The sequence below is a fragment of the Physella acuta genome, unplaced genomic scaffold (assembly GCF_028476545.2).
Source record: "Physella acuta isolate Inbredline_101_S28 unplaced genomic scaffold, ASM2847654v3 ptg001235l, whole genome shotgun sequence".
Taxonomy (NCBI): Eukaryota; Metazoa; Mollusca; class Gastropoda; family Physidae; genus Physella; species Physella acuta.
The window spans coordinates 129449-145568 of NW_026732751.1; positions in this window are offsets into that span (position 1 = coordinate 129449).

Below are 16120 nucleotides of genomic sequence, written 5' to 3' on the forward strand. Positions count from 1 at the left end.
TCTAAGCCTTTACAAAACTACACCCTCTTAAAAAGAAATCGAAACTCAACACAAATCGTGTAACGTTAAAATAATTTCTTCCTCTTTGTCTTCATTCTCTATCGATTCTCAACGGATTGCAGTATTATTATTTTTTTTACATTTGTTCATAAAACGAGTTGGTTTGTGTATACTTTACTTTTCTATATTCATAAGACCCCAACTAAACTGATATATCAAAACGACGTTAATGTAAACCAAAACTTTGCTTCAACTCTTGCCCTGATTGTAGTCGCGACATTGTGACACCATCTTTAAAAACCCAGGAGCCACCAAATCCCACTCTGAGGGTAGAGTCGCCTCCCTGTCATCACAGTACTAATCGTCCCTGTGTACTCCACTACCGGCAAGTGTTTTATTACAAGACTCCGGCACTTGAAGCCAACATATTTGCACAAGTGCTGCTTTATTCACTGGCCTGTTTTATTTGCTGAGGTCGCGGCCATTGTCCCAGGGCACGGGGCTATCTTCCCCCGGATCGCTCGTAAAAAAAATTGTCTCGTCGAAATGTGATCTTGTACACTTGTTAGCACACCTTAACAGGGCTAATGTATAATACTCGCTTGGGGGGGGGGGGGGGGGGGGGGAGATGAGACTCGTTTTTTGTGTCCCCGTCTTTACCCTCGTTGTTCTCTAATCTATTGATGGGGAATGTGGATTAAAAATATGAAGCCGGCGTCAAATTTACCTTAAACACGTCGCATTATTTGTGGCCGGTGAGAGAACGTTAAGGTAAAGACGCAAATAGCCAAACTTAACTAATGTTACTTTTATTTATTATAAAACACGAGCAAATCCATGGTCAAAATTAAACTTATAGATAAAATAAAAATGGTTGAAAACAAATATACATCGTATAAGCAAAACTCCGTAAAAGTGTGTCTTAAGGTTGTTTCTCAGTCTTTTGGTGTTTTTTTAGTGAAGCCTTGTAAAAAAAAAATGGCTTGGCTTGATGGTAAACGCAGCGTTGATATTAGGACGTCACTTAGTTGTAGAAATGTTTTGGGATTGAGTACCTTAGGTATAAATAACCAGACAACTAGGCCTGTAGTCACCTATTGCTAGAGGTATGTATTAAACGGATCATTACAAACACACATTACAAGTACCGAGTTATTTCACAGTTTTAATGTCGTCAGTTTTCGACTGGGAATCAGACACGAATAAATTTTTTTTACAATCGCCTTATCTCTTCCTTTTCTTACACAATCTGATGATAATCTCAAGTACTCAGTGACATCGTACCCTCATATTACATGCGATGATTGCCTACATCGTCATCAGATTACACACGTTGGTTGCTTACATCGTCATCACATTACACACGATGATTGCCTACACCGTCATCACATTACACACGATGATTGCCTACATCGTCATCACATTACACACGATGATTGCCTACATCGTCATCACATTACACACGATGATTGCCTACAGTGTCATCACATTACACACGATGATTGCCTACAGTGTCATATTACACACGATGATTGCCTACATTGTCATCACATTACACACGAAGATTGCCTACACTGTCATTACATTACACACAGTGATTGCCTAAATCATCATCACATTACTCACGATGATTGCCTACACCTTCATCTCATTACACACAATAATTGCTTACACCGTCTTTACATTACACACGATGATTGCCTACAGCTTCCCATCATACTAAACCAGTGGTTCTCAAATTTTCCAACATCGTGGTCAGTCTCACAATACACCTGGTCCATCATTCTTCCAGTCCTACGGAGCGGAACGTATTAGAGCTTGTTATCCTTATCCAAAGGTCCAGGGTTCGAATACTAGAGCCTGAACACCGAACATATCTAGATCTAGACTTGGATGTGCCCATGAGCCGACACAGACGTAACGGGTACCTAGCTTTCATTGGGGAATTAAAGGCGGATAAAAATAGCGATGACCACGTCATGGTGACGTGCGATCCGTCCATAAAATCCGATTTCATCCCCCCTCCCTCGAGGTTATGTGGCTTAACTACTGTAGCCAATTTTTGTTATATTTATAAACCAGGTAGCGAGGGCTACTCTTTGTTTCAAGCTGTGTCTATACCATGTCTCTATTGCTACCTTATTCGTCTGGTGGACTGAGAAATGTAGACAAGATCATCGCTAGTTGTGGCTACCTCGTATTTAAGTCTAGTCAACTTATAAATGTGCACTTTATACTTCGTGCGGCCAAGTCTAGACTAGATCATCGATGGCTACCACAAATGTTCCACCTCACTAATCTAGACTTTAGTGGCTACCTCATTCAGTCAAGTCTATACAGTTGTGGCTACCACAGATTTACCATCCCTGTGGCTACCACAGATTTACCATCCCTGTGGCTACCACAGATTTACCATCCCTGTGGCTACCACAGATTTACCATCCCTGTTTCTACCCCAGATTTACCATCCCTGTGGCTACCCGTTAGCCCCACAGCCCGAGACCCACTGAATGTAAAAAAGCGAATAATTTATTAGCCACACTCGAGTAAAGCCCGGCCGACATTCGCTTTTAAAATTGAGTCGCATTAGAAATCTGGCCGGGGCCGGGGAAGCGGGGTCGGGCGGAATGAATGGGACCCTCCCCGGGCGTCACACAGACGAGTTGCGATGACGCGAGCCCTACGGCCGGAGACGTCTGTTAATCCGCTTTGGGTCTTTTCACCGGAATGTAAATAACTGAGTCTATTTAAATCTCACGGTGAAGGTCAGCTCCTTGTTTTTTTATTATAAAGTTTGTATAGGGTCTTTAATAGAGGCTTAGTGGCTTACTTTTGGGTTTAAATTTTTTTTTTTCATCATGGGTCTCAGGAAACTTTAGGCTCTGGTGAAAATATAAGAGAATGTTTGAACGTATCGAATGTTGGACAACAGTTCAAGGTAACTTATGACACGGGAAAGGTAAATATGACATTAGTTGACAGATCTAGACCATGGCTTTGTATGACATGGCTTTGTATGACAGATGAAGGACCAGAATATATGACAGATGTCGGATAATGACTCCATATGACAGATGTAGGACCATTACACATGTATGACCATTGCAGATGTAGAACCATGATTCTATATGACAGATTCAGGATAATGCCTACATATGACAGACGTAGGACCATGACAGACGTAGGACCATGACAGATGTAGGACCATGACAGACGTAGGACCATGACAGATGCTGCACACAAACTGTAGCTGTGAGGATGTAGTGAGCACAACAAGCTGAACTATCAGTGCTGCGACAGATTCTTCCCTTCACTTGCCGGTGCCGTGTGGGTTTCACCTGAAAGCTCCTCTGATGATGCTTGTTGAGGGTTATCTCTAAAGACTTTAAATCCAGCTCCACCTCCTCTACAGAACTCGGATGGTGTCCTGCTAGTTAATCTGTTGAATTAGTCTGAGGCAGCTGTTGAATGAACGCTCGCACTTTCCTTTTGCTCGCACTTTTATTTTGCTCGCACTTTCATTTTGCTCGCACTTTCCCTTTGCTCGCACTTTCCCTTTGCTCGCACTATCCCTTCGCTCGCACTTTCACTTTTCTCTAACTTTCCCTTTGCTCGCACTTTCCCTATGCTCGCACTTTCCCTTCGCTCGCACTTCCATTTGCTCGCACTTTCTTTTGCTCGCACTTTCCCTTCGCTCGCACTTTCCATTTGCTCGCACTTTCTTTTGCTCGCACTTTCCCTTTGCTCGCACTTTCCCTGTTAGTTATTAAAACGTTTTTCTTAACTCAGCTTCGCGTTTGTTTGTTTGTTGTTAAAATTGACATCGAAAATTAACCCACTTCTGATTGCTCTAGAGCTCTGAAATTTGGCAGGCAGGCTACTTTCGCCTAACAATTTCAGATGCAATCATAAAAACTAGCAATTAGAGACCTTAATTAGCTTAATTTAATTACGCCCTAAGGACCATAAAATTGAGGACATGATTTCTAAAGATACCGACAAGACTGTAGGCTTATTGACACAGTTACTTCGGCCCCAATCGATGTGAGCGCGCTGGCCGTGATCGTATAGTGGTTAGTACTTCGCGTTGTGGCCGCGACAACCCAGGTTCGAATCCTGGTCGCTCAAGATTTTTTAGTCCGTGTATTTATAAACACTTAGTCAATTCATACTTAATCAAGTCATTAGATAAAGTAGAAAATAAACTATATAAAAAACTTTTTTAAAAACCACGTTTTTATGTGTAGCAACGGACTAAAAAGGAGAAAATAAAATACTTAAAAAAAAACTTTTTAAAAAACCATGTTTTTCTTGTGGACTTAAAAGTAGAAAATAACTATTTACATACATTTGATGACAAAAAACGTGGGTCGAGCAGATGGGTCGGGAAATTTGATGTTGAACGTACCCACGTTTTTTGTCATCAAATGTATGTAAATAGTTATTTTGTACTTTTTAGTCCACAAGAAAAACGTGGTTTTTTAAAAAGTTTTTTTTTAAGTATTTTATTGTCCCCAGGATTTATCAAAACAGACTATATACAAGAGTACACTTCAGCTAATGAATGTGAACGTTTTTAAAGCAACAATCACTTCTTATTTTTGAACCCCCCCCCCCCCCTCCCCCTGTCCACCCCGCCCACTTCTAAACGTAACCTTGTAATGAGCAGCTGAAAACCTACACACATCATATAAAAAAATCGAACACCCATTCAACACCATTGATTGATTGATCGATTACTCCGGTTGATTTAATCTTGACACCGAATTAGTTTGTTTTAGCCAGAAGATCGACTCGGTCAAGCGCTGATCGACTGGATCAAGCGCTGATCGACTCGATCAAGCGCTGATCGACTCGATCAAGCGCTGATCGAACTTGGCTGGCCGTCTACAAGCCTCCCAGAATGGACGTCATTACAACGGTGCTACACGGATTTGAACTCACGCTTCGCCTGGCGTCAACAGCCCACACCAGCAGCTGAGCCTAATTAACATTCTGCTTGTGCCATGGGCTGGAAGTGATGGCACGTCGACACGGCTGATTGGGTTTAACGGTTATAGATTTGATAGGGCAGAGTTAGGATTAAGTTGATACGGGGCCCTGTATGAAATAATCCGGAGGCCCAGGGTACTATGAGAAAACGATTTGAGGGCCCCACTTTATGGTGGACCCATTTTGAAAATATATCCCCATAAAAATATATATTTGGTGGGCTGAGGGCACTAATTAAGTGATCCTTCGATTACTGCCCCTTTGCCACTGTTTCAATGTTCTTGTGTCATCTACCGATTACATCATCATATATTTAATTGCCACTTACATCAACCCTTGGTTCATGACTGCTTACATCATAATGTGTTTAGTTACTGTTTTGAGCTTCATGTGTTCGTTTAATATATAGATTGTTCTGATTTCATATATTTGACTGTGTGCCATGTTCAATTCATGCTTAAATCATCCACCTGGTCCATTACCGCTTACATTGTCCCGTGGTCCATTACCGCTTACATCTTGCCGTGGTCCATTACCACTTACATTGTCCTGTGTTCAATTCATGCTTATATATTATCGTGTTTTTGTTTACAATACTTGTATTACTCACTCACTTGTTAAAACGACCTTGAAATAAATATTATTTTTCCATCACAGAAGCGGTTTCCCAGACATACAATTTAGCCCCCTTAACCTCCCCCCCCCCCTTAAAACCTAAAGCTATTAAATACCGGCCATTAAGAGGCACTGGTTAGCACACCCGTTATTAGACTGACCCCCACTGGCTAGCACACCCGTTATTAGACTGACCCCCACTAGCCGGGCATTACCCCAAACGGTACGGAGTAACCATGTCTGTGGACCGACTCAAGACTGACCCATCTCACCCCGGTGCTTAAGAAAAACTGTAAGACCCCCATCCTCCACCCCCTCCCCCTCCTCCTTACCCAAATGACTTCCGGTTTCCGCAATTACTTTCTATTTACAGTCTGAAAACCACATCTCGGCTTGGTCCATTGAAACAAATATTTCTAAACGTTTTTTTCTGCTCCTTACTCCACGGCAAGAATATACGACCAATCAAGCGCCTCGCGAGCCTGCGTATCACACCAAACAAATCACTTCCGCTAGATCGCGAGGCAAAACCATCCCACCATGACGCACCCAGGATGAAAATTTGTTTTTATAAAATCACTTTTTTTTCTCCTTTGTGTTAAATAAACGAATCAGCTGATGAAAAAGAAAATTAGCACCGGATATGGAGATGGGCGTGCATAGCACGCTACACTATATTTACACGCTAGAATAAACTCACTGAATGTGTGTTATTTGCATTAGCCTAACACATCTGCCTTTTCGGTCATTAGCATGCCCTTTCAATATACGTCACAGGGAAGGTTTTTTTTCTTTCTATTTGTTGTATCTAAACTAACTCAAACATACTTCAACAGATTTTCCGGTTCTACTTTTTTATATTTACGTTTTAAAAATAAGGTATAAAAACGAAAGCCAGATATAATTAAAGTTTTAAAAAAATATCCGGCATTCAAAATTTTTTTTTCTTGTCGGGTTGACGACGCGAGACTGTGGGGAGGGGGGGGGGGGGGTTGATTCATGTCTTCCTATTATTGAATAGGGCGCCGTTCCGCTAGCTAGGGCCCGTACGGTGCCGTGTGGTGCCTGCACAACCACTGCCTGCACGATAGTCTGCCGTCCCACCACGCCCGGACCCAACAGGGGAGAGGTGAAATATCGACAACACCAAAAAAAAAAAAAAAACTGTTCATATTTATAGACGTTCTAATCTAGTTGGATTATCATGGGATTAGCGGAACGACGTTACTTTTTTCGTTTTTTATGTTGTACAGTGACAGTGGATTTGTAGAACTAATGGTGAGTTGGTTTTTTTTTTTTAAATTTTCACTAACCTGAAATATGTAGTGGTCCTACAGCACAGTGTGCTAATGGGTGAGAGGACATTCTGTTGTTTATTTACTAAATGGTTTCAATACATTGTAAGGACATATTTGATAGGACATAATCATAATATTATAGTAACGGGATACTCTCGAAAGGAAAAACAATCGACGACTAAAAACACACTGAGAACGCAAGAAGACAAGAAGACAGTGTCTTGTGTGGTCTTAGACTGGTGTATATGTTGCAGCGTTCGTTCATACGGTTTTGTTAGCGTAGTTTCACTTCCGTCTAGTATTTGAAAATCATGGGTGGGTAATAGATCATAGACAATGAGACACTGACAGGATAGAGACAAGGGAGGTACGTTGACACAAACAGACACACTGCAAAAGGTGACATAGTAGGAGCCCTGGGGTGGTGTATAGAGAGACACACGTATGGGGTTGATATGTGATGGTTTGATACAGTGAGACACTTCTGGGTGGTACGGACATAGGACACAGAGACACATACAGGGTTAATATATTATGAGACACCTGCTTGGCTTGCTACAATAAGACACTTCTGGGTGGTATGAGCTTAAGACATAGAGACACATATAGGGTTAATTTATTATGAGACACATGCATAGTTTGATACAGTGAGACACTTCTGGGAGGTACAGGGTTAACACAGAGACACATACAGGGTTAATATATTATGAGACACAAGCATGTTTTGATACAATGAGACACTTGTGGGTGGCACAGGGTTAAGACACAGAGAGACACATATATGAGACACAAGCATGGTCTGATACAGTGAGACATTTCTGGGTGGCACAGGGTTAACACAGAGAGACGCATATAGGGTTAATATATTATGAGACACAAGCATGTTTTGATACAATGAGACACTTGTGGGTGGCACAGGGTTAAGACACAGCAGTAAGACACGCCCACACTGTTGAGACAGCGACAAACCTACCGGAAACAGATACGATAACGTTTAACTGATTCAATGCTACACGGCTGATTTGTTTGTATCAACATGTGCGAGTTATCTAACCTTGATCAAAACATCAAAAGAAGTCGTTTTCTGGAATACATAATCACATCAACACATCAGTACACCGCATGGATTTCTCTAGACTCTACCCGGGCTTACTGCAGTCATCTGACTTCCAATCTACCCGGGCTAACTGCAGTCATCTGACTTACATAGATGGGTTGATATTGTCAGTGGTTGTAGCGTACAGTTTTTGTAAACAAACAAAAGTGCTGAGAGAAATTCCTCACTTAGATCTAATCTCAAACTACATTAAACCCAGTCATCCCCCCTGTCAAAATATTCTTTGCTGATGCTAATTGTCTGTCCTTGATTGGCCACAAAAATGCTTTGATGGCAACAAAAAAAAGATGGCGTTGGCATGGGACCCGGAGTTTATAGGGCATAGGGCAGGGCATCTTTGTGCTTGAGGTGTAATGGGCAGGGCATGTTTGTGGGGTAGATGTAATGGAAATACTTTCTTAGTGGACGATAATTTTATGGGGATCTTAGTAGATGAGATATAATTGTAAGCAGTGCCGGCGCCAGGTTATTTAGCGCCCTAGACAAAACTTATTAAAAGCGCCCCCCCCCCCCCCGCAATATTTTCATGCCCCCGTATCATCAGAAGCGTAGCGACCCTTCCCGGCGCCCGGGGGGCAAACTTTCGATTTGCACCCCCCTCAAACTTTCGATTTGCACCCCCCTCAAACTTTCGATTTGCACCCCCCTCAAACTTTCGATTTGCACCCCCCTCAATCTTTCGATTTGCACCCCCCCCCTCTCAAACTTTCGATTTGCATCCCCCCCTCTCAAACTTTCGATTTGCACCCCCCTCAAACTTTCAATTTTTGTTTTCCCAACCCATTTTTAGGGCGACCGCTTAGTTCGCCTTATAGGTAGCGCCGGCCCTGATTGTAAGGATATCTTAGTAGATGAGATATAATTGTAAGATAATCTTAAATGAGATACAATTGTAAGGAGGGTCTAAGTAGATAAGAAATAATTGTAAGGGAATCTTAGTAGATGAGATACGATGGAAAATGTACTTTTGTGATATGTAATGGTCAGAGGATCTCAAAAACAGATAAAACAGAGTTGATCTGCGAGTAGACCAGTGTGGGATGGGGTGGGTGTGGTCGATGAGTGGTCAGTCGGGTCATGGTGTAACCAGGGACCAGCCGGTACTGTGGATGACCTCTGAACTTTAGCCGTGAGCCAAGTTTAGGTTTTTCACACCAGCCATCGAACAGACCAGTCCCGACCTTTAACCTTTTTTTTTTCATAAGGTAGAATATTGAGAAATCAAAATGCCAATGAAACTATGAGGAGATCAATTGATACTTTTTATTTCCTAGGCTATCGATTGATTTCCGATCAATGTAACATTTTTCTTTCTTGCTCCAATCAAAATCTTTCTAATTAATCATTGCATGCAAAACTCTGGCATTAAATCAATGTCTTACACACTGCGAACCTAGATAGGTTCTAATACGACCACATAGAAATCAATGTTTAATTGAAAGGTTGTAGTACCACTTCAGTCATTAATTCAATATTTGACAAAGGTTGTAGTACCACTACAGTCATTAATTCAATGTTTAATTGAAAGGTTGTAGTACAACTACAGCCATTAATTCAATGTTTTACAGAAGTTTGTAGTACAACTACAGTCATTAATTCAATGTTTTACAGAAGTTTGTAGTACAACTACAGTCATTAATTCAATGTTTATTTGAAAGGTTGTAGTACCACTACAGTTATTAATTCAATGTTTGACAGAAGGTTGTAGTACCACTACAGTCATTAATTCAATGTTTGACAGAAGGTTGTAGTACCACTACAGTCATTAATTCAATGTTTATTTGAAAGGTTGTAGTACCACTACAGTCATTAATTCAATGTTTTACAGAAGTTTGTAGTGCAACTACAGTCATTAATTCAATGTTTTACAGAAGGTTGTAGTACCACTACAGTCATTTATTCAATGTTTAATTGAAAGGTTGTAGTACCACTAAAGTCATTAATTCAATGTTTTACAGAAGTTTGTAGTACAACTACAGTCATTAATTCAATGTTTATTTGAAAGGTTGTAGTACCACTACAGTTATTAATTCAATGTTTGACAGAAGGTTGTAGCACCACTACAGTCATTAATTCAATGTTTGACAGAAGGTTGTAGTACCACTACAGTCATTAATTCAATGTTTAATTGAAAGGTTGTAGTACCACTACAGTCATTAATTCAATGTTTGACAGAAGGTTGTAGCACCACTACAGTCATTAATTCAATGTTTATTTGAAAGGTTGTAGCACCAATACAGTCATTAATTCAATGTTTGATTGAAAGGTTGTAGCACCACTACAGTCATTAATTCAATGTTTAATTGAAAGTTTGTAGTACCACTAAAGTCATTAATTCAATGTTTGACAGAAGTTTGTAGTACAACTACAGTCATTTATTCAATGTTTAATTGAAAGGTTGTAGTACCACTAAAGTCATTAATTCAATGTTTTACAGAAGTTTGTAGTACAACTACAGTCATTAATTCAATGTTTATTTGAAAGGTTGTAGTACCACTACAGTTATTAATTCAATGTTTGACAGAAGGTTGTAGCACCACTACAGTCATTAATTCAATGTTTGACAGAAGGTTGTAGTACCACTACAGTCATTAATTCAATGTTTATTTGAAAGGTTGTAGCACCACTACAGTCATTAATTCAATGTTTATTTGAAAGGTTGTAGTACCACTACAGTTATTAATTCAATATTTGACAGAAGGTTGTAGCACCACTACAGTCATTAATTCAATGTTTGACAGAAGGTTGTAGTACCACTACAGTCATTAATTCAATGTTTATTTGAAAGGTTGTAGCACCACTACAGTCATTAATTCAATGTTTATTTGAAAGGTTGTAGTACCACTACAGTTATTAATTCAATATTTGACAGAAGGTTGTAGCACCACTACAGTCATTAATTCAATGTTTGACAGAAGGTTGTAGTACCACTACAGTCATTAATTCAATGTTTATTTGAAAGGTTGTAGCACCACTACAGTCATTAATTCAATGTTTATTTGAAAGGTTGTAGCACCACTACAGTCATTAATTCAATGTTTTACAGAAGTTTGTAGTACAACTACAGTCATTAATTCAATGTTTAATTGAAAGGTTGTAGTACCACTACAGTCATTAATTCAATGTTTGACAGAAGGTTGTAGCACCACTACAGTCATTAATTCAATGTTTAATTGAAAGGTTGTAGTACCACTACAGTCATTAATTCAATGTTTAATTGAAAGGTTGTAGTACAACTACAGCCATTAATTCAATGTTTAATTGAAAGGTTGTAGTACCACTAAAGTCATTAATTCAATGTTTAATTGAAAGTTTGTAGTACCACTACAGTCATTAATTCAATGTTTAATTGAAAGGTTGTAGTACCACTACAGTCATTAATTCAATGTTTGACAGAAGGTTGTAGCACCACTACAGTCATTAATTCAATGTTTAATTGAAAGGTTGTAGTACCACTACAGTCATTAATTCAATGTTTAATTGAAAGGTTGTAGTACCACTACAGTCATTAATTCAATGTTTGACAGAAGTTTGTAGTACCACTACAGTCATTAATTCAATGTTTAATTGAAAGGTTGTAGTACCACTACAGTCATTAATTCAATGTTTTACAGAAGTTTGTAGTACAACTACAGTCATTAATTCAATGTTTAATTGAAAGGTTGTAGTACCACTACAGTCATTAATTCAATGTTTTACAGAAGGTTGTAGTACCACTACAGTCATTAATTCAATGTTTTACAGAAGTTTGTAGTACCACTACAGTCATTAATTCAATGTTTTACAGAAGTTTGTAGTACAACTACAGTCATTAATTCAATGTTTAATTGAAAGGTTGTAGTACCACTACAGTCATTAATTCAATGTTTTACAGAAGTTTGTAGTACAACTACAGTCATTAATGCAATGTTTAATTGAAAGGTTGTAGTACAACTACAGCCATTAATTCATTGTTTAATTGAAAGGTTGTAGTACCACTACAGTCATTAATTCAATGTTTAATTGAAAGTTTGTAGTACTACTACAGCCATTAGTTCAATGTTTAATTGAAAGGTTGTAGTACCACTACAGTCATTAATTCAATGTTTACCAAAAGGTTGTAGTACCACTACAGTCATTAATTCAATGTTTAATTGAAAGGTTGTAGTACCACTACAGTCATTAATTCAATGTTTGACAGAAGGTTGTAGTACCACTACAGTCATTAATTCAATGTTTAATTGAAAGGTTGTAGTACCACTACAGTCATTAATTCAATGTTTATTTGAAAGGTTGTAGCACCACTACAGTCATTAATTCAATGTTTAATTGAAAGGTTGTAGTACCACTACAGTCATTAATTCAATGTTTGACAGAAGGTTGTAGCACCACTACAGTCATTAATTCAATGTTTAATTGAAAGGTTGTAGTACCACTACAGTCATTAATTCAATGTTTAATTGAAATTTTCTAGTATAACTACAATCAATAACTCAATGTTTTACAGAAGGCCTGGTACTACTACAAGTCGTGGTACCACTACAGGTTGTAGTACTATTACAGGTAGTAGTACTATTACAGTAATTAGTTCAGTGTTTGACACAGTGAAAACCTAGATGGGTACAGCAACATGAAATCCGTTGACACACATACCGAGACACTCTCAAAAAGTATTTTAACCCCCCAGCTTCGGTATATTATCATAATATTTGGGTAATGTCAACTTACTGTATATTTTTAGCTCGAGCAGCTTAGATATTTATATCGACAAGAAGCATTCGATATTTTTTTAGCATCCACATTCCACCTTGACCCTAACCCTTGTCCTGATCTAACTCTAATTGTTTCCCTGAACCCTTAAACTCATCATTATTTTAACCCTGACGGCGGTATTTTCTGAACACACGAGATCCTATACACTTTCGACCTACCGGCGGGTTTACATTCAATAGTTTAAAACCAGGAGAGTATTACTATGATATCCTTGTTTTTCAAAATGTCTACTCATGTTTAGTTTCTCCTCAATTTTTGGCATGTAACAGATCCCACTAGAGATGTCATAGTTGCAATATTTTATTTCTTCACGCATCGTCATTTCCCTGTGTTCAGATGTTTTGGTGCACAACTACTTAACCAATGTGTTAATACTCATGCTAGTTATAATTATGCTGATTATGTTCTTTCTAACAGTATTTTAGCCAATTATGATTATGTTTCTGACTATATATCTGACAATATTTCTGACTAGTAGCGCCAACTGTGTGTAATGCGCGGCTAATATATTTCTTGAAGACGAGGTACTTGAGGTGGAAAACAAACTCTGACGTCTTGCTAGATGAGTTCACTGAACCGTGTCCCAAACTTTGGTGCCGACATTGACAGGCACATCATCACAATAACAGTACCCCCCCACCCCAACAAGACCATACAGCAAGTATTGGTGCCGACACCGGCTTGCACATCATCCCAATAACAGTACCCCCACCCCACCCCAACAAGACCATACAGCAAGTATTGGTGCCGACACCGGCTTGCACATCATCACAATAACAGTACCCCCCCAACCCCCCCCCCAACAAGACCATACAGCAAGTATTAGTGCCGACACCGGCTTGCACATCATTACAATAACAGTACCCCCCCACCCCCCGCCCCACCCCCAAGAAGACCATACAGCAAGTATTGGTGCCGACACTGGCTGGCAGACGATAGCAGACTCACAGAGTTACGTCATCATGCCCTGTCACTAACAGTTATCTCCCCTCCCGTGTCTGACTCACGCATAGCTTTCATGAAGCCGGTCGTAAACCGGCACCGGCACGACCGGCTCCGGAATACCCTGCAGTGTCGCAAGACATGGGTCTCCACATAGTTTTTTTTACCGTGACACTGGCACAAAGCAACCTATAGTGGGTTGACACACGATGTATGTGTGGGCGTATATATATATACATACATATATATATATATATATATATATATATATATATATATATATATATATATATATATATATATATATATATATATATATATATATATATATGACATATGTATATGTATATGTATAATATGTATATGTATATGTATATATATATATATATATATATATATATATATATATATATATATATATATATATATAGTATGACCCTACTCTGACGCTACTCTTGTATATCCGTCACAATTAAGCCTAACAAATCACAAGGGTGCAGTGTGAATTGCACCCAGCATGATATCCATCTACGTCCCATTCAATGACTTCACTTGTACAACCCAGTCAGTACTAAGTCGAGATTAGCTCGCAGCGACTATCTGGGGTCTTTGTACCTTTATGTCAGGGACTGAGGTATTTTGGTCAAATATCTTTTTAACTGACTCCATGACACACCGTAAGGCAAGCCTCTCTTGTGTAGTAAACTTTAGGGGGTGGGCATTTTGTAAAGGGAGTCTCTCTTGTGTGGTAAGCTTTAGGGCAGTGGCGGATTAAGGGGGGTGCTGAGAGGGCTGCAGCCAGGGGCCCCCGATTTTTAGGGGCCCCCAAATTTCCTTTTTAAATCATAGTAAATTTCCCTTTAAAGCTAAATTGTTGATTTTTTTTTACTATAAAAGCCAATGCTTTAATATTTGAGCACACACTTTAGCGGTCGAGTTCTGACACATGAGTCTATGATTGCCGCCTTTTAAAAAAAAAATGCACAGAACTTGAAAGTTATTTAGTCAGATACAAATGTTAGGCATAGGGTCTACATTCTGAATTAGGTCTCACTAGCAAGCATCCAGACAAGCAACATTATTGACCAGCCTTAGTAATCAATTACATACTGCCTGGCCGTTTTGGCTTACCAACCACACTACTAAGAAATGTATGACAGATGCTTTACATTTTTGTCATTAGAATGATGTTTTGGATATTAATTTTTTAGGTACAGGATATCCAGATCTAGATATTTGGATTAAAACTCCTTAGATTAATTTCTTAGTTGCCCATTATGGCCTGGTGAGCATAGGGAATATTAGGTAAAGTTCGCATATTTAGTTGTTCTCAGCAAATGAGACATTCGGATCAGTTCTAGATTTTTGCCTAGCTTTTAGTAGTTTTAAAATGTTAGAGTCATCTAGGTATCCAACTGTTCGGTGTTCTTGGATAAGAACCTGGGATTAGAGCTCAGGACTTTTGGGTCAGCAGTCGTGCGTTCTACCCCCTATTGTAAACTCGAAACTTTTAATTTATAAAAAAAATTCAAAATAGACCACAAACCGTTAGGCCTAATTAGTTAGCTTGTAATTTCGTTGGCGTGAAGATAGATTTATCGTAAGAATATAAGAAACTATCAATTTATGGAACTATAACTTTAGACAATTATGAAAAAGTGCGGATGACGTATGGGTTGAGAAAGGCAGGGCTATGTGGACATCACATTCATTGAATCATACTCTGTATTGTTTATAACAAAAACACGGCCTAAAAACAAATACGGCAGTACCCGGGTTATTTTAACCCAACTCAATGGGCAGTCATGTCGCGGCAAACCTATTTAGGCCCTATAATAAGGTAACCGACATTTAGGCCTAAATTAGGCCTAGACAGAAACAGGCCAGGGATGGCGTTCTTTAAAGGGCGGCTGTGGACATTCAACTTTCTTGTGTGCCTTATAAATGGATGACACCTAAGAGGTTGGAGGTGTGGTTTTTTGACGCGTATGCCGTGCTTACTAGTTTTATTTGGGCTTAGTTTCACCTCTGTATGTTATCAATAATTTCTTACATGGAGTGGTTTGAAATTCTCTTTTTTTTTCTTTTCGCGTCTGCAAGCAAACAAGTGCCAACAGTCTTTATCGTCTGTTCTATAACGACATTATGATATTATCATGGATATTTATATTTGTTCAATGTTAGTCTGCATTTCCAGCTTCCTCATGCCAAATATAAATTCGTGAATGACTGTTCAGTAACTATCGTGACACGGATATACTGGCTTAGGAGTCCCATTAGCCAGGGAGGTCAACTCCAACTAACTGGCAAAAAGTGGACTGAATCAGTCTCACGAAGATGTTGGTTTGAAACACTACATGTTGGTCGCTTCTTCATCCGTAGGCTCTATCCAGGCTCTACTTCC